Here is an 18,126-nt window from a genome sequence, read left to right on the forward strand (position 1 = left end):
TTAAGAAATGAAATTCAAGGCTCCTTTGCTTAATGAAGCCAGCCCTTTCATCTTTTAAAATGACAGTTAAAGTCAAAACGGGAGTTTAGGGTGGGGGGATGGAAATTTAGGACCTCCTTTCAGACATTAATAAACACTACTCCACATTCTAAAACGATTAGCTCTAATTTGGCATAATTGCCGAACTTTCCTGAGCAAAGACCTGCAACTCAGTTGTTCTGCTACACTCTTCACAAAGAGCAATCACCTCAGTACTGAGCTCAAGGTTCATGCCTTCAGAGAGGCATTGTGAGGAAATAGATTCTTGGCCTCGTATAGTAACAGAGAATTTTTATTTTCTCAAATTCACCTTAGGAGTGGAACAGAAGGCAGATTTGAAAAAACCACAAAGGTGTTTTCTGGGACGTCGTCTTGAAGAAAATTCATGTGAGGACAAAGAAGACATTTGTTTTATTCCCTCTCAGGCAATTTCACTCTAAGTTTGTTGAAGTTTAAAATTGTATTGACCTCCACATTTTTTCACCCTAAAGACCTCTGCTTTCTTATGGTGACTTTCTGTCCCCCTGGTCCCATCTGGCTAATTTAGATCTTAACCCCTCAAGGCAGACACCATGTATTTTCCAGTGTTTTCCTTAGAGCAACATCATGCTGATGAGTTCAGTAAATCTTGAACAGCAATACATTTTTCATGGTCACCTCCTCTAACTCCTGCTTGCTATGCTGGCCTTCCGATTTCAATGTGTGTGGTTCACTATTCTTTCACTAAGCTATTGGAGTGGAGCTTAGAAATTTTTCTAAGTCAAGTTTAGATGATTCACTTGGGATCTATTCCTAGTATATAGCAAGAGGGAAAAATCAAGGGAGGAAGGGAGGGTCATATTGATTAATATTGATTATAATGAAAGCAAGGGTAGCCTTTCTTTCACAACTGAACTGTTGAGGACCACCAATGTTTGAAAACAATGTATTTAACCCTTGGAAAAGGCAATGGCATCCCACTCCAGTACTCTTGCCTGGAAAATCCCATGGACGGAGGAGCCTGGTGGGCTGCAGTCCATGGGGTCGCTGAGGGTCAGACACGACTGAGCAACTTCACTTTCACTTTTCACTTTCATGCATTGGAGAAGGAAATGGCAACCCACTCCAGTGTTCCTGCCTGGAGAATCCCAGGGACAGGGGAGCCTGGTGGGCTGCTGTCTTTGGGGTTGCACAGAGTCGGACACGACTGAAGTGACTTAGTTGTAGCAGCATGCCAAATATATTTTAAAAGTATTCTTCTTCTTCCTCACCCCATTTGCCATAAAGAAATTAACCAGTAAGTTGAGAGATTCCAATGCCAAATACATTTTCCCCCCAAGATGTTTGACGGTGATATTTAAAAAAATTGTTTTACCTTCATACATACCAAGAAGCATCAAAATGAATTAGAAAAATAAATGTAAAAAAATCTTTTCAGATTAGAAGTCTCACCCTGGTCATGCCAATTTGTTAATATTAATAGGTATTTCTTTGGGAGAGCTTGAGAACCTGCACACTAGAAGATGCTAGTCCTGTGCCGACTCTCGTGCTTACAATGAATCATTGAATAAATTATTACCATCCACGGAGACTGCCTCTTTGGATAATTAGCAATTTCAATCTAAGAAAGATACTGTAAAGTACACTTCAGCTTCGGCATCAATAGACAAAACGCTGGGGTAAGTAGCTAAATTAGACTGCTTTAAATACTATCTAGAACTTTTATTTCAATTACATCCCCTTAGAAATTTCTACCTAAAACTAGATGATACATAAGCCTTTTTAGCATATAGTAGCAAACTGAGATTTTATAACAGAGAAATGAGATTTCACTATACTTTTAGAAATTTGCCAAATAAAAGAGCTTTAGGAAGAATTTATTCTATATGCATAAATAAACAGAATGTAGAAATTGTGCCGACTTTTCTCACAGTTTCCCCCCTCCGCTGCAGTTTTGTGTATGAGCTTATAGTAAAAAGAGAATACTCCCTATGGTTACTAATTTGATTATATCTTCATCTATGAATTAAGTTGATGACTGTATTTCACTTGGGAAATTCAGTGCTCTATAGTTGAAATACAAGTTTTATGACCTCAGCCCTGCTCTCTATTATGTAGCTTAATAAAATCTATAGGAATTTAAGAGTAGGCAGAAGATTTTCTGAGACTTGCATTCTTGCTGCATTGTAACTAAGACTTAAGCTTAAGCAAGAGTATAAGCAAATGAAGCTTATATTTTAAAAGTATTTTTATTTTTGCAACTAATACAATTTTATGTAAATTATTTCAGTTGTTATTTCACAACAACAAAAGCCAAAAGGCAGAAAAAATGGTACAAAAACATTTGGAATCAAACAGGGGAAACTTCTTGTTCTTGGGCATGATCAAAAATAAACCTAGACAAAATTTAACTCCTGTTCCCTTAGCCTTTCACAAAACACTCAGGGAAGGCTTACCAACTACAAAGACAAAAGAAGAAGAATTGTTAAAAACCATTTAATCAGCTCATTACAATGCACAGTCTCTGAGGTGACTTTCACAAATACATAGACATTTAGAAAAGAGATTATTATAAAATGTAAAGCAGAAGTAATTTATAGATGTATGCAATTAAAGCAATACTACTTTACTAATATGACATTCTCCGAAAAAGCTCAAAGCACATTTTTAAAAATTGGAATCTTAGAATTATCATTTTGGAAAGGTCTATATCCTCTATTTGACCACTAGAATTGAAAAAAAAGGGGGGGGTAGGCTTTCTTTTTTTTTTAATGGCTTTGTCTTGCACTCTGAGAAATGTATTTTAAAATTAAGTGACCAGAAGACATTACCACTGGCAAAGCATTAGCAGGGAAGAAACCTCGATAAAATTAACAGGGAGACACTGAATCATTTCTTCTGTTAGTGAAAGTCATAGGCAAAAGTTCTAAAATTATACAATTACAAAAATAAATCAAGTGAGTGTGTCATTTCTGCTTTTCTACGTTAATAAATTAACCATGTAACATTGTTCAAAATTATGTCAGTTACGCATATAATAATCTTTTAAATTAATGAAGTGATGAAGCGGTTTGATGACACCCATGATTTACAGGGCTGCTTTTAGCTAATGTTAAAAGCCTTTCATTTAATAAATTGCCCCCTTGAGAAATTACCAAAAATGAATATTTTCTATGCTAAATGTTTCAAGGTTTACACTTTTTCAATATATTAACAAATGGCAAGGGAGACGCATTTTTCAAAATCTATCTTCTTTTACATATATTTAATTGAAATTAATTAGTATATGACTTTAAAAGGAAATGATTATACAAGATTATTTATGAGAATTTTTGTGAAGCAATAAAGCTGAATTTAAACAATGAAATTAATCATATGCTTACAAAATTTTGATGATAAATTGGGAATCATTTCCTCTTTCATGAAAGAAGAACAAGTCTATGAAATCTATGTTCTCAAAATATGGTTTAAAACTCCACACTCTTAGCTTAATCATTGCCTTCATTGTTTGTTTGCAGTTTTTATTAAGATTGAACTATATTACTAGTAAGGATTTGCAATTTTTATCATTATTTTTACTTTGTTCACTTTTACCTAAACATTGCTTCATGAATTGTTATATGTGATTTCAGCTCCAGTATATTTCTTAGTTCAATCATGAATAACAATAGTCAGACCTTCCAATCAAAATATATCATTTACATTGTCTTGTAGTTTTATGTGGCCTCAGAGACGTGTCTGAATACAAGAAAAATTATATTTTGTGGACAAATGTTCTGTAAGTTTGTTAGGAGAGCAAAATAGATTTCAGTCAAACCAGGATATGCTTGCATGTGATAACAGCAAAAGAGAAAAGGAGCTAAATATAACTAGGAAAGAAAAGCCTGAAATTGATGTTCTCTGTACTTATGGATTTGTTTTCATAATGTGGAGACTGGTTTTTATTCCACTTCTGAATTAGTAATGTGCCTAGTACTTTGGGCCAATTTCTTTTCAAAGCATTTGCAGCTCCAGCCTGGAAACAAGAATAATTAATTTGTGCTTCTTGAGTCCAATGGATGCAATTTTAGGCAGGCAGATGTCAAGGAAATAATTTTTAGAATTCTTATAATCGATGGCAATGAAATGGAGAATTGCCTGTTGGCATTTCAAATGATTTTAAGGAATTTCAAACTTTCATCGATGAATTTTTAATGTGCACTAATCATGGATGCTCAGGGGGCTGTAGTCTGTGCACAGTGAAACAGAACTCAAAGCCTATTATTATTTTTCTTTAAAAATGGCTTCAAGACTTTTAGTTCCTTTATAACATGCAACAGCATCGAACTAGTCATGAGTACAATTACTGGAGTGAGCTCCATTTTTAAGAGTTAATTTAAAAAGTGGAAAAGAATCAGTAATCTTTGCAATACACATACCCTGTGTAGGACATTGGCAGGAGGATGCTATTTACTGTTAGAGCGACATGCAGGTCCTATCACTTTCCCAGATGAGCCGGCACAACCTGAAGATGTCTCTTTGCATTTGGGAGAAACATCACAAGAGCTTTAGGATGGCAAATTGCAAAATATCACATGCCTCAAAGTTAGAAATATCTGATAGTGTTAGCACTGATACTGAACTCTATTTTTGTTTGGGTTATTTCTAGGAAGTGCCTACAATGAGTACAAAGTTATATGGTATAGACATTTATTAAAATCTTTGCCTGGACGAACTAAAACCTATTGAAATCTCAACAGCAGGAGGGGTGGAAGGAATATGGAGAGCTTTCCAGTGCTTTCTGAGAACTCTACGGAGAGAAGGATAATTTTGAAATAAAAGTTTAACTTCTGGTAAATCAAACCTCATGTTCTAAACCACACTAACTATGGGAAATAAACTGTTAGATCTCTGGACCTTAGTTTTATCTGTTCTTAACATGGAGTCATGGTATCTATTTTTAGCAAGAATTACAGCATCCTTGTTTCCTACCTCAGCTGAACTGTAGAAACAATGAAATAATATATGAAAGCATTTTAACTCTTTAAAAGAACTGTGCTGTAGAGATTCAAGTAACTTCGACATTTTCCAAGTCCTTTGAAGGTAGATAATGATGTAAAAGCTTACAGATTAAAAATACATTTATGGTATATATCTAGATAGGTACAGATTAGAAATTTTCTTATGATTTGATAGCAGATTTTCTTTTTTAAGTATGTTCAATTAGATTAATAAATTCATATTCTTTGCACACTCCAAAAAAATGCCAGGAGGAAGAGGACAAGAAACTTACCCAGAAGTAGAAGAAAAGCCTTACCCCCATACCCGCACCCCTCCAGAATGTTCTAAATAGAAACTTCAGTGGAAACTTGACATCTTCTGTTTACTCCTGATAGGAACAGATGCACAGTAGCTGAGTAGCATAATGCTATACCTGCATCCTTTTTCTTTTCAAAGATCCATTTAGAAGTCGGGCAAATCTTTCACTTTTTACAACAAAGAGCACAGCAAATCTGCCCCTGTTTTTGAAAACAGAATGTAGGACGTATGCCTCACAGACAAGGACCCAATAAAATGCTCTATTTATTGTCTAAGCATTAACGGCGTCTCTTATTTTACTCCTGTGACCCTCTCTGGCAGTTAGTCACACATTCCAATTGAGCCGACTCCACAAAAATATCCCTCATGTATGAGGAAAGTGAGGAGCCTAACTGGCCATCGACCTCTGGCTTCCAGCTCCCCTGGTGTCACAACCCAGCAGCTCCCAATTCATCACCCCCAGAGCCACACAATCTGCGCCAAGTGGACCAAGGTGGGCAAGGCTAAGCCTGAGGTTCAGGGCCAGTTCCCTGGCCCACCTGAACCCTAGTACAGTGATCAAAGCCTCAACAAGTTCTATCATCCTCACCTGAGTCAGTGCGGGCCAAAATACAGTGCACGGAAAAGTGGATGTTGACGCTGCTGCTAGGTCACTTCAGTCGTGTCCGACTCTGTGCGACCCCATAGACACCAGCCCACCAGGCTCCTCTGTCCATGGGGTTTTCCAGGCAAGAGTACTGGAGTGGGGTGCCATTGCCTTCTCCAAAAGTGGATGTTACCAGAACAAATTTTAGTGCTTGGTTTTTATTTTCTTTAGTTTTGCTATTACTTTCTCTTCATAGCTGTGGTATTGCAATCCCACTTATGATAATGATACCAAATTCCACTTCAAAGTACACATATTTATTTTTTAAAGAAAATTTCAAGAAATTTATGCAAATAATAGCACAGGGAGGCAAAGTTATGGCAATAATTGTGTAAGTGATTTGTGACTAGCTGAAGATTAGAAAACACTGAGCTAGAGGATGCCAAAGCAATCATGGGAAAATAATAACACCTCTCTCCTTTCAGCTAGCTTTTCATAGTAATGATTAGAATTCAATGGTAAAGTAGCTTCCTGTGTGTTTTTAATCGATCTCTTTACAACTCTAGCAAGTAGGTAAGGTAGGTTTCTATCACCATTTTACAGGTGGAGAAGCTGAGGATGAAAAGGCTCAAGTGATTCACTTAAAATCACACAGCTAATTAAGTGCTCAGCAGGAAATAGTGAGCCTTCAAAATAAATAAGGCTTTCTGCTCCAAATAGAATATACTTTTCAGTTTAACATATTATTCGATTATAGAATATACTTTTCAGTTTAACATATTATTCGATTACAAAGGTCACAGGGGGACTGCAGAGTTAAGTATTGCCTTTGTATTAAATTTGTGCATTCACTCACTGAGCATTATTTCTATACCTTTTCCAACTGTACACCAGACATAATAGGAAAATTCCCTGTGAGCAATATAGGACATGAATCCAACTGAACTAATTAGCTCACAATGGTGTTAGGAGGTTAACTGTCTGATGGTGATAAAACATTTTATTGATGGAAAATGCCACATTAAATCCCCCAAATTACCATTGCACATATCATGATTAAGTATTTATATTCAACAAATTTACAGGTAAAGAAAAATATGAATATCATGCAGTGATTACATTTCTGATCAGTCCTTGGAGAGGTGATATTTAATCCTGTCTGTCACACTGTAGGGCTATCGGCATTTGTCAGGGAGGGCTGATGAATCAGGTAGTCAATAGGCATTTAGAGCCAGGCAAACACATATATTCAGGAAATGCTGCCACTTTGTCGTTTTATAGGAACGAAGAAGTATTAAAATAAAACTTGGTTTGCCACTGTGTTTGTTTAAAAAAAAAAAAACAGAAGTCATAATTTCTGAAAGCAAAATTTGTAGCTTCAATTGCAAATTTAGTCATCTGAGTCTGTACCATGAGACCACAAATTGTATGACATCCTTAAATTAAAGTGGCTTCTCAGAAACGTAAATATTTCCACATGAAAGGTACACGCCAAGTCAAAGTTACACAAACATGTAGATTGCCAATAAAGTTTCCAGTATCACCAGCCATTCAAAGGCATTCAAGACTGCAGCATGGGAAGCTGTCATTTCTGGAAGGCAAAAAGCCGATAAACAAAAAGATATTCTAGCCTTGTGATTTTCCAATGAAATAGCCAATCTGAAGTTTCTCAAGTAGGAAAACTGACCTGGTGTTTTGTAAGAAGACCGCTTCATCGTGTGATTCGTATTTTTTTCAAAGGAACAAAACTTCTGCTTGTTTGCATGGTCTGCCTTTGCGCTTTCTAAGAGACTATTTCCTCCAGTGATACGGACATTAACAATTCAGTACAAGGTAGGCGTGTGATCACAGAGAAGGCAATGGCACCCCACTCCAGTACTCTTGCCTGGAAAATCCCATGGGCAGAGGAGCCTGGTAGGATGCAGTCCATGGGGTCGCTAAGAGTCGGACACGACTGAGCCACTTCACTTTCACTTTTCACTTTCATGCACTGGAGAAGGAAATGGCAACCCACTCCAGTGTTCTTGCCTGGAGAATCCCAGGGATGGGGGAGCCTGGTAGGCTGCCGTCTATGGGGTCGCACAGAGTCGGACATGACTGAAGTGACTTAGCAGCAGCAGCAGCAGCAGGCGTGTGATCTGACACAAAGTTCTGAAATGTAAAGAAATGTAACCTAATCTCAAAGTGAAAAGCGAGAGACCATATCCACAAGCGTAATTATTAGAACACCACCGATCTTTCATGCTGAAATTAGTAAGCATTCTCATTTTCCATACGCAATCACTTACTGTCCTTTTCCTGCTATTAGTGTTTCAAGAAGCAAGGACATTTAAATGAAAAAAGAAAAAAAAAAGCCCTTCGCTAATTTGAAGCTGAGAATCCAATCCACTAACATTGACAAAAGTATCCTCTTGATAACTGCCATTCTCCAGTAAGACAGCATCACAGGAGACTCATGGAGGAAGGAGCTGGTTAATGTGACTCTATTCTGTATCTCCATATTGGTAGAAAGTCACGTTTTTTATTGCAAAGTGTTATGTTTAAGGCCTTTTGAACCAGAGCTCTCTTGTAGATAAAAATCACACAGAAAACTCATTTGTGAATGACCCAATCTAAACAGTGACTTCAGTGGTATTTTGGCACCTTCCAGGTCCTTTAAAAATCTCAGATGGTGAATGGTTTACATGACATGCGAACAGCTCGGAATCTGCTAGCTTACAGAAGGTCAGGACGAGCAACTAGCTGGTCTCAAGCGTCCCAGTTCTGATTAGACAGCAAAAGGATTAACAACTGCCCAGGCTGAGTACGTACATTTTGCTTATCAAAAATGTTACTATTGGTGGGGAGGGGTGGCGGGGCGGGATCTGGCCCAGGCATCAGTCCACAGCTTTTACCCTCTCAGCTGAGACAGTGACTCATAGACAGACTCCTCATGTCTGTAGCAGAAGGTACTTCCTCTTCTTCTCAAGGTGGTAGGCAAACTCCTCAAAATGATGGCCTCTCACAAAGTCACAGTTAGCTGGCTGTCATTATAGCTGTGAAACTGTCCCGCCCATCTGTGCATAGTGAGGGTGGTTAACTCTGCTGAAGAGCGGGCTGATGGGCTGAAGGGCTGGACATTAGAGTGAAACAGACAGGTGACACTGCCTTGTGGAGGTGCCCCGGGAAGCAGAGGCAAAGGAGTGTCCCAGCAACAGAGAAGGAGGGAAGCACACCACTTCCCATTGTATTTTACCTCCATCCTTTGATAGCTTAGGGATCCTGTGACGCCAGACTTGTGTTAGTGCCAGGTAGGCCTGACACACGTGCAATATTGGGGTGCATGGAGCTTTCGTGAATTTCACACGTGCCTCAGCTCTCCACCACTTCTTGCCGTCTCTCCTCCCATTGTCAAGACCAGACATCCCCTTCCCCTGCTCTGCTGCAGTGCCCTCAAGCCCTTTGAAGAAGGTGAGAGTTGAAACTGGAAGAGCCCACCTAATCTTGATGAGGATAAAGGGAAAACTCATGGTGGGGTCCAGGAAAAGAGGCAACAGTATTTTTTGCAAGGCCAGTTCCTTTCTTCATTAGAACCAAATCATGCTGCTGCATGCTCAGTCGCTTCAGCCGTGACTGACTTTTTACAGTTCAATGGACTGTACCCCTCCAGGCTCCTCTGTCCATGGGATTTTCCAGGCAAGAATACTGGAGTGGGTTGCCATGCCTTCCTCCAGGGGATCTTCCCGACCCAAGATTAGAACCTGAATTTCTTATGTCTCCTTCATTAGTGGGTGGGTTCTTTACTACTAGCGCTACCTGGGAAGCCCAGAACCAAATCATGGTGGTTTAATTCTAAATATTTATTAAGCAGCTCTTACACACAGGCCACTGAAACATAAAGAGCAGACAGCGAAAACCATCACATAATAAGAAAGACAGAACAAAGCTGTGAGGTCCTTCAGTCCTGCCAGTATAACCTTACCCAGAAGTCGGGAGGGGAAAATCAAGCCTAGAATCAAATGGTTTGCATAAAATTAATACTGAATGAGGGGAGAAGAACCAAAACTTTATAACATTTACCAAATTAAAATTCTGAATCAGGATTGACTAGCAGAGTCGTTCTCACAATAGTCATCTCAAAACTTCTGGATCAGATGCTCAGGCTAGAAACTAGACATGTAACTTTAACATTTTTCTGAGATAATTTTGACCTGTGTCCTCTGGAAGAGAAAAGCTATAAACTAGTAGTTCTCAAACCTGGCTGATTAATTCTAAGAATTACCTGGCGTCTTAAAATTATGGATTGCTGGTTTCTACCCCACCCTGAGTTGGTCAGAATCTTGAGAGGTGGGACCCCAGAATATGAATTGTCGAAAGCCCCTGTCTGATTCTGATTATCAGCTAGGTTTTGGAATGGTTGCTTTAGAGCATCACAAGAAAGTCTCAACACTTGTTGAGCTCTAGAGCCCCCACTGAATAGCACCACATTCAAAATGGGGAATCTGGGGGGAGGGGGTTCCCTGGTGATCCAGGGCTTAAGAATTTGCCTCTCAATGCAGGGGGATGCAGATTTGATCCCTGGTCAGGGAACTAAGATCCCACATGCTGCAGAGCAACTAAGCCCGCACACTGCAGCTACTCAGCCCCCACACTCTGGAAGCCACCACAACAAGAAGCCTGTGCACCACAGTGAAGACCTAGCACAACCAAATAAAAAACAAACAAAGAAACAAACAAAACAAAATAAACAAAAAAGAGAATCTGCATTTGGACAAATGCCCAAGGCTGTTCTGGTATATTGTGATCAGTTAACTGTAAACACAAGGAAGAGATGGATCTCGGGTTTCAGACTTGAAGCCTGTATCCTTCTTGTCCAATCATTTATTCAAGTGCGCATGATAAGTCACTTCAGTCATGTCTGAGTCTTTGTGACCCTAGGACTGTAGCCCGCCAGGCTCCCCTATCCATGAGATTCTCCAGGCAAGAACCCTTCCTCCAGGGGACCTTCCTGACCTATTGACTGAACCCACGTTACTTATATCTCTCACACTGGTAGGCAGGTTCTTTACCACTTGCACCACCTGGGCAGCCCTATTTATTTATACAGCCCCCCCCCCCAAATAAATATACTAAGTCTCACGGATATGCCAGGCACTGTTTTAAAACTTATGAAATTCATGATCTAGTGATGAGGATAAAAGCACAAATAATTATAATGGACTGTAGCAAGTGTAGAAATAAAGATATGTTTTTTTCAAAGTGACATATGAACACAAAGGAGGGAAGTAACTAACTCAGCCTGGAGGAAATCAGGAAGGTTTTCCAGAAGAAGGTTAGCTTGAATTTAAAAATAACACAGGAATTCCAGTTAGAAAAAAATACTATATAAAATAGTCGCAGTGTTTCCAAAAGTGTGTTCCTCAGACCAGCACTCTCAGAGCCCTCAGGGAGGTATCCCTGAAGTTGCAGCCCACAACTCCACAATCAGAATTTCTTGGAGTGGCACAAGGAATATTCCTTTCTATTGAGCTCTCTGGGTGATTCTGCAAAACACTAGCTTGTGAAAACTATTGAAGAGACAGTTGAAAAAGCTGGGATTATTCTAGGAAATATAAGTGCCTGATGTTAAAATGGAGACTATTTTTTAAAGCTTTTAAAATCAAGTGATACATCTGCTTCTGGCCAACATGGTAGTAACAGGGACTGGATGTATCCTCCTACTTCAGGAAACCAAGAATAGAGCAAAGAAGAAAAAAGGAAAGAACGAAACAAGCAAGCAAGCAAACGATAGTTTCAAGGCAATGAGTATCACGGAATAAAGGACAGCGATCCTCAAGAGAGAGGAAAAATGACGTGAGCCCTGTGCTTGTGTTGAGGTTTCCAAGCTGTGGTGCAGGAAGGAGAAACCCGAAGAGAGTAGGGCAGACTCTCTGAGGTGAGGGAACAGAGCGAGCCCGCAGCCTCTCCCGTACGACAGAGTCCTGGGAGGAAAAGAATGAGAAGGATGCTACTCTACATGGGAACAAGGGGCTTTGAATACCTTCATGCAACCAAATTCAACAACTTGATTAAATGGACACATTTCTTTCAGGATACAGTTACCAAAGTTTACTCAGAAAGGCACAGAGAACTTATATATCCCCACCTATTAAAAAATTAAAATTGTAGACCTTCGCAATAAAAAACAAACAAGAAAATGAACAAAAAACAACAGTCCCAAATGGCTTCACTTGTGAATTTTACCAAGCATTTAAGGAGAAATCATTCCAACTCTGCCCAAACTATTTCAGAGAATTGAGAATGAGGGAATATATCTCAATTCATTCTATGAGGCCTTTACCATACCAAATCTATGAGGATTTACCATGATGCCAACACAACACCAACACTATTTTTCCATATGCATGAAAAAAAGTGTTAAATTGGACTTCATTAAAATAAAAAATTTCTGCCTGGCAAAAGACACTGTTAAGAGACTAAAAAGACAAGCCATAGCCTGGGAAAAATAGATATCTGACAGAGGTCTTTCTTATATTCAAAATATACAAAGAACTTTTAAAACTCAATAAGAAAAAATACACCCCAGTTCTGACAGACAACATACCAACAAAGATATACAGGTGGCAAAAAAGCGTATGAAAAGATGTTGAACACCGTTTGCCAGTAGGGAATTGCAAATTAAAGCAACAACATGATACTACTATACATACTTCAGTTCAGTTCAATTCAGTCTCTCAGTCGTGTCCAACTCTTTGTGACCCCATGAATCGCAGCACGCCAGGCCTCCCTGTCCATCACCAACTCCCGGAGTTCACTCAGACTCACATCCATCGAGTTGGTGATGCCATCCAGCCATCTCATCTTCTGTCATCCCCTTTTCCTCCTGCCCCCAATCCCTCCCAGCATCAGAGTCTTTTCCAATGAGTCAACTCTTTGCATGAGGTGGCCAAAGTACTGGAGTTTCAGGTTTAGCATCATTCCTTCCAAAGAACACCCAGGACTGATCTCCTTTAGGATAGACTGGTTAGATCTCCTTGCAGTCCAAGGGACTCTCAAGAGTCTTCTCCAACACCACAGTTCAAAAGCATCAATTCTTCGGCACTCAGCTTTCTTCACAGTCCAACTCTCACATCCATACATGACCACTGGAAAAACCATAGCCTTGACTAGACGAACCTTTGTTGGCAAAGTAATGTCTCTGCTTTTTAATATGCTATCTAGGTTGGTCATAACTTTCCTTCCAAGGAGTAAGCGTCTTTTAATTTCATGGCTGCAGTCACCATCTTCAGTGATTTTGGAGCCCCCCAAAATAAAATCTGACACTGTTTCCACTGTTTCCCCATCTATTTCCCATGAAGTGATGGGACCAGATGCCATGATCTTCGTTTTCTGAATGTTGAGCTTTAAGCCAACTTTTAGAATGACTAAAATCCAAAAATCTGACAATACCAAATGCTGACAAAGATGCAGAGAGCAATATGAACCCCATTCATTGCTGGTGGGAATGCAAATGGTACAGCCACTTTGTCAGCTAGTTTGGCAGCTTTTTATAAAGTTAAACATATACTTGCCATATGATCGAACAACTCTGCTCCTAAGTATTTATGTAAGTATTTGAAAACATATGTCCACACAAAAACTTGACATATTTATAGCATTTTTATTCATAATTATCCAAAACTGGAAGCAACTAAGATGTCTTTCATTTGTAAATGGATGAACAAACTTTGATACATCCACAAAATGGAATTTTATTAAATAATTTTTAAAGTGAGTTATTAAGCCACAAAAATAGATGAAGGAGTTTTAAACGCATATTGCTAAGTGAAAGAAGTCATTCTGAAGAAGTTATATACTCTACAATTCCAACTATATGATATCCTAAGATAAAATTAAATAGAAAATAAATAGATCAATGGTTTCCAAAGAGAGAGAGGGTTCAATAGATGAATCATGGGTTGTTTTTTTTTTTTCCCAGGGTGGTAAGATGGTTTTGTATGATACTGTAAGGATGGATACATCATATTATGCATTTGTGAGGACTCATAGTTACAAATAGAGAAACAATATATTAAAATTTTTTTTTAATTATTTGAGAAGTCCTGCATCCTAGGATGGCATATAGTCTATGATAAAGAATCCAGCTATAATACAAATGTAGCATACAAATGAAAAAAGTTCAAAGAAGGAGATGGGGCAAGTGCTAACCTAAGTAACTTTGGAAAAGAGTATAGTGTGTAAAGCAAAAGGTAAAAGAAACTACACATAAGCACTGTACATCAGGTGACAAAGGTATTTCCAACAGAGGTACAGGTTAAAAATTCTGGTACTGCTACCTATTCAAACATATTGGAATTGAACAGTTTAGTAAATGGAAAACTTAAATCTCATCACTGATAGAGTGGGAGTTTACAGATGATCAAGGGAGGAACCCCAAATGGTCTATATGGTAGTGGATTAGAGCTGAAAATATCACTAGGACACATGTTTAACTTCATGTAGATACATGATTCACTCAGTCGTGTCTGACTCTTTGTGACCCCATGGACTGTAACCTGCCAGGCTCCACTGTCCATGGAATTCTCCAGGCAAGAATACTGCAGTAGGTTGCTATGCCCTTTTCCTGACTCAGGGATCTATACCTTTATATATAATATGTCAAATTTTTTAAAGACAAAAAATATGAAATCAGATCAGATCAGTCACTCAGTCATGTCCGACTCTTTGTGACCCCATCAATCACAGCACGCCAGGCCTCCCTGTCCATCACCAACTCCCAGAGTTCACTCAGACTCACGTCCATTGAGTCAGTGATGCCATCCAGCCATCTATCCTCTGGCGTCCCCTTCTCCTCCTGCCCCCAATCCCTCCCAGCATCAGTCTTTTCCAGTGAGTCAACTCTTCGCATGAGGTGGCCAAAGTACTGGAGTTTCAGCTTTAGCATCAGTCCTTCCAAAGAAATCCCAGGGCTGGTCTCCTTCAGAATGGACTGGTTGGATCTCCTTGCAGTCCAAAGGACTCTCAAGAGTCTTCTCCAACACCACAGTTCAAAAGCATCAATTCTTCGGCGCTCAGCCTTCTTCACAGTCCAACTCTCACATGCATACATGACCACAGGAAAAACCATAGCCTTGACTAGACGAACCTTTGTTGGCAAAGTAATGTCTTTGCTTTTGAATATGCTATCTAGGTTGGTTATAACTTTCCTTCCAAGGAGTAAGCGTCTTTTAATTTCATGGCTGCAGTCACCATCTGTAGTGATTTTGGAGCCCAGAAAAATAAAGTCTGACACTGTTTCCACTGTTTTCCCATCTATTTCCCATGAAGTGGTGGGACCGGATGCCATGATCTTCGTTTTCTGAATGTTGAGCTTTAAGCCAACTTTTTCACTCTCCACTTTCACTTTCAGGGGTAAATCGAACAAAAAATGTAGAAGAATTATCACTGAAAATGGACCCCTGGTGGGTCAACTGGTAAAGAATCTGCCTGCAATGCGGGAGACCTGGGCTCAGTCCCTGGGCTGGGAAGATCCCCTGGAGAAGTGAACCACTACCCACTCCAGTATTTTGGCCTGGAGAATTCCATGGACTGTGTACAGTCTATCGGGTCACAAAGAGTCAGACATGACTGAGCGACTTTCACACTTCACACATACACATCACTGAAAACTTTAAAATATTATTAAGAGAAGAACCTACATAAATTAACAGATATACTGTATTTCATAGTGAAAATACAATATTCTTGATATTAATTTTCACCAAATTGATCTACATATTCAACACAAATTCTTATCAAAATCTTAGCAGACTTTTTGGTAAAAACTGAAAATCTGATTCTAAAATTACTATGGAAATGTAAAATACCTAGAATAGCCAAAACAATTTTGAAAAACAGAGCACTAACTACTTGATTTTAAGATTTCTTATAAATTTAATGAAATCAAAACAATATGGCAGTCATGTAAAGGGAGACAAATGGATCAATGAAACAGAATAGAGAGTTCAGAAATAGACCTACAAATAACATGAACAACTAATTTTTTCTAATGTGCAAAGGCAAATCAGTGAAGAAAATCATTTTGTCAGCAAATGTTGTTGAAACAATTGATAATTTTATAAACAAAAAAGAACTTTAACCCATACTTCATACCATATAAAAATTAACTCAAAATGGATCATAAATCTAAATTTAAACCTAAAACTATAAAACTCTTAAAAGAAACAGCTTTATGACCTTGGATTAGGCAATGGTTTTTTAGATGTGACACCGAAAGCACAAAAAGCAAAGAAAAAGTAGATTAGTTGGATTTCATCAAAATTTTTTAAAAAAGATGTGCAAGAAGGTGAAAAGGCAGTAATAGGGTGGAAGAAAATATTTGTGAATCATATATCTGGTAAAGAATTTATATCTAGAATGCATAAAGAAAACTTAAACCTTGATGATAAAAACAATTAAGCCAATTTAAAATTGAGAAAGTATTTGAATAGACATTTCTCCGATAAAGTTATACAAATAACCAATAAGTACATGAAAAGATGTACAATATCTTTAGTCATTAAAGTGAAAGTGAAGTCGCTCAGTCGTGTCCGACTCTTTGTGACCCCATGGGCTGTAGCCTACCAGGCTTCTCTGTCCATGGGATTTTCCAGGCAATAGTCCTGGAGTGGATTGCCATTTCCTTCTCCAGGGGATCCTCCCAACCCAGGGATTGAACCCACGTCTCCCGCATTGTAGACAGTCGCTTTACTGTCTGAGCCACCAAGGAAGTCATCTTTAGTCATTAGGGAAATGCAAATAAAAAACACAGTGAGATAACACTGTATGTGTAGTAGAGTAACTGAAACCAACAAGGCTGACAATACTAAGTGCTGGCTAGGATGTTGAGACCTGAGCATTCATACTCCTGGTGGAAATGTAAAATGGGACAGTCTATTAGGAAAACTGTTTGGCTATTTTTTAAAAAGTTTAATAGACACATACCATATGATTCAGCAATTCAAATCCTTGGTAATTACCCAAGAGAAATGAAAACATTAGCCTATCAAAGATTTTTACACAAAGACTTATAGCAGTTTTATTTATAATAACTCCAAACTGGAAATAACCTAAATCTCCATCAATAGGCAATTGCCTATATAAAAATTAACTCAAAATTAACTTATATTGCCACCAATAGGCAACATCTATACAGTGTTATATAGACATACTGCTCATCCATAAAGATAAATAAAGATACCACATCATGGGGATGAAATAATTATACCAATAAAATAATTATAGCAATAACCCAGACAGAAAAGGAACATATAATATATGATTCCATTTATATAAAGTTTAAGAAACTGCAAACTAATATATGGCAGCAGAAAGTAGATCATTTGTTCCCTGGGACCAGGGAAGGATTTACAAAAAGATAAGAAAAAACTCCTAAGGGTGATGGCTGTATCTACTCTCTTGACTGTGACCATGGTTTTATGGATTTACACATATTTTTAAAATTATCAAATTGTGCATTTCAAATATATGTTGTTCTACTGTATGTTCATTATTTCTCAGTAAAGCTGTCTTTTTACAAGATGGACTATGAAGGAAAAACAGGTGTATGTAGATGAATCAGACATTTGAGAAAGCCATCTTTCTCTCACCTTTCTTCTTCCCCAAACTATATTAAAAATTAGCCTCAGGAAAGGCTTTTCTATCATATGCTCCTGTTTTCAAGGTCTTTTGTTCCCACTGGGTACTCAAAACCAACAATCAGTGAAATATCTCATGGGATAATGGTCATCTTAACCTCTATTTTTAGAAATTGCTGTATACTTGGTAACACATTCACATATATTATCTAATTTTTGCCCTTTTGTGATGTACATAGAGTGGGCATTCTTTGATATGGCTATTTGTCAGATGAAGGCAAATGAAGAGGAACAAGGAAGTCCAAGATCAGAGCTGTGTGGCTGTGTAAGTCAACCCACCTCCTTACTCACCAGTTTGCAATGATAGTAAATGAAGTAGAATCAGAGAAGGAAGGCTCAGCAAAGGCTCTCACTGCTTCTGCTACAGGGAGCCCAGTAGCACCTTTTAGATGGCATTTCACACCTTCATCTTGCTCTTTTACACAACTACGATAGATTACATGAATCAATTATTTTTGTTTGTTGTGGGCTCCTGGAATCAAAGTAAACTAATGATAATTGTATGTGTTAGTCACTCAGTTCTGTCTAATTCTTTGTGACCCCATGGAC

The 18,126-nt window shown here is 38.4% G+C and overlaps 2 long non-coding RNA genes across 4 annotated transcripts in view; one reads left to right on the forward strand and one right to left on the reverse strand.

Annotated features, from left to right (window-relative positions):
• LOC129622476 (uncharacterized) overlaps positions 1-5,734 on the reverse strand; it is an 18,601-nt gene extending 12,867 nt beyond the window's left edge. For 2 of the 3 annotated variants that reach the window (XR_008700005.1, XR_008700004.1), the window contains exons 1-2: positions 5,291-5,734; positions 4,437-4,534 (exon numbers count right to left, since the gene is read on the reverse strand). This is a non-coding gene — a long non-coding RNA (uncharacterized LOC129622476). The remainder of the gene's footprint in view (positions 1-4,436; positions 4,535-5,290) is intronic. The other variant, XR_008700006.1, reaches the window with a different exon arrangement.
• On the forward strand, positions 1,508-17,842 carry LOC129622477 (uncharacterized). Its single transcript, XR_008700007.1, has 3 exons — positions 1,508-1,697; positions 8,553-8,705; positions 17,757-17,842. It is a non-coding gene; the product is annotated as an uncharacterized LOC129622477 (long non-coding RNA).
• The last annotated feature ends 284 nt before the right edge of the window (positions 17,843-18,126 follow it).

The sequence above is a fragment of the Bubalus kerabau genome, chromosome 11 (assembly GCF_029407905.1).
Source record: "Bubalus kerabau isolate K-KA32 ecotype Philippines breed swamp buffalo chromosome 11, PCC_UOA_SB_1v2, whole genome shotgun sequence".
In the NCBI taxonomy this organism is placed as follows: domain Eukaryota; kingdom Metazoa; phylum Chordata; class Mammalia; order Artiodactyla; family Bovidae; genus Bubalus; species Bubalus kerabau.